This window comes from Trichechus manatus, unplaced genomic scaffold (assembly GCF_000243295.1).
Source record: "Trichechus manatus latirostris isolate Lorelei unplaced genomic scaffold, TriManLat1.0 scaffold00161, whole genome shotgun sequence".
Lineage (NCBI taxonomy): Eukaryota > Metazoa > Chordata > Mammalia > Sirenia > Trichechidae > Trichechus > Trichechus manatus.
This window is the reverse complement of record NW_004444097.1, coordinates 6,062,938-6,065,296: the sequence shown is the minus strand read 5'-3', so window position 1 is coordinate 6,065,296 and position 2,359 is coordinate 6,062,938.

Genomic DNA, 2,359 nt, shown 5'->3' with positions numbered 1-2,359 from the left:
TATTCACAATAGCAGAAAGATGGAAACAACCTAAGTGCCCATCAACAGATGAATGGATAAACAAATTACAATGCATACATACAATGGAAAACTACGCAATGATAAAGAACAATGATGAATCTGTGAAACTTCTTACAACATGGATGAATCTGCAGGACATTATGATGAGTGAAATACGTCAATAAGAAAAGGACACATATTGTATAAGACCACTATTATAAAAACCGAAGAAAAGATTTATACACTGAGAAAAACAATCTTTGATGGTTAGGAGTGATGGGAGGGATGAGGAGGAGAGAAATCACTAACTAGATAGTAGACAAGTGTTAACTTTGTTGAAGGGAAAAAGAACACACAATATAGAGGAAGCCAGCACAACTTGACCAAGGCAAAATCACAGAAGCTTCCTGACACATCCAAACACCTTGAGGGACCAAGTTACTCAGGCTGCGAGCTAGGAACTATGGTCTCGGGGGACATCTAGGTGAATTGGCATAAAATAGTTATGCATTAGAAACTTTTATGTTCTTGTAACCCATGGTGTACTTTGAAAACATAAAATGCTTTTGGCATCATGTGCTTGAATCAGAAAAATTCTACTTTGCTTTCTCACTCACAGAATGTATTGGGAACAATCCCGTCCTTGTAACACAAAGTTTCTTTGAAAATATGCAAAATTATGGTGGCCTCATGTTATTGAATGGGAGGAAGTACACGTTTTTTCAGTCACAGAATACATAGGGAACATTATCATGCTTGTAACATGAACTGTTTTTTAATAATAGGTAAAACTCTTTTGACTTCGTTTAATTGAATTAGAGAAACTACATCGGTTTCTCATTTACACAATGTATTGGGAACTTTTGAGTTTTCATAATCCAAGGTGAACTTTGAAAATGTAAAACACTTTTGATGTCATGTATGTGAATGGGAGAAACTATTATGTTCTCTTTCACAGAGTGCACTGGGAACTTTCCTGTTCTTGTAACACAAAGCATATGTTGAAAATAGGTAAAACTCTTGTGGCTTCATATGCCAGAATGGGAGAAACTGTGTATTGTTTTCTTAATCACAGAATGTATAAGGAACATTCTCATGCTTTAAACACAAAGTGGTTTTTGATAACTGGTAAAACTATTTTGACTTCATGTACTTGAATTAGAGAAACTGTATATTGTTTTCTCATTCACACAATACATTGGAAACTTTCATGTTCTTGTAACCCAAGCTGTACTTTGAAAATGCAGAACACTTTTGATGTCATGTACTTGTATTGGGAACTTTCCTGTACTTGTAACACAAAGTGTACTTTGTTTGATAACATGTAAAACTGCGGTGGCTTTAAGTACTTGAATGATAGAAACTGTAGAGTGTTTTATGAATTACAGAATGTATAGGATACATTCCCATTCTTTCAACACAAAGTGCTGTTGATGACAGGTAAAACTCTTTTGACTTGATCTACTTGAATGAGAGAAACTCTGTACTGGTTTCTCATTCACACAATGTATGGAACTTTCAGGTTCTTGCGACCCAAGGTGTACTTTGAAATCATAAAATGTTTTGATGTCATGTACTTGAATGGGAAAAACCCTACATTGTTTTCTTCTTCACAGAATGTATTGGGAACTTTCCCTTGCTTGCAATACAATGTGTACTTTGAAAACAGGTAAATCTCAGGTGGCTTCATGTACTTGAACGGGAGAAACTGTACATTGTTTTCTAAATCAGAAAATGTATAGAGAAATTTCCATGCTTATAACACAAAGTATTTTTTGATAAGAGGTAAACTCTTTTGACTTCATATACTTTAATGAGAAATCCAAACGACCAAACCCGTTGCCATTGAGTTGATTCTGACTCATAGAGACCCTATAGGACAAAGTAGAACTGCCCCTATAGGGTTTGCAAGGAGTGGCCGGTGGATTGGAACTGCTGAACTTTTTGGTTAGCAGTCAAGCTCTTAACCACTGCGCCACTTGAATGAAAGAAACATATTGGTTTCTCAGTCATACAGTGTATTGGTAACTTTCATGAACTTGTACCACAAAGTGTATTTTGAAAATATAAAACACTTTTGATGTGATGTACTTGAATGGGAGAAACTGTGCATTGTTTTCTCAATCACAAAATGTATAGGGAACATTCCTCTGCTTCTAACACAAAGTGTTTTTTATAACCGGTAAAACTCTTTTCACTTCATGTACTTGACTTAGAGAAACTATATATTGTTTTATCATTCACACAATGTATAGGAAATTTTCACTTCCTTGGAACCTAAAGTGTACTTTGAAAAGGAAAATGTTTTTGACATCGTGTACTTGAATGGGAGAAACTATATTATTTTCTCCATCACATA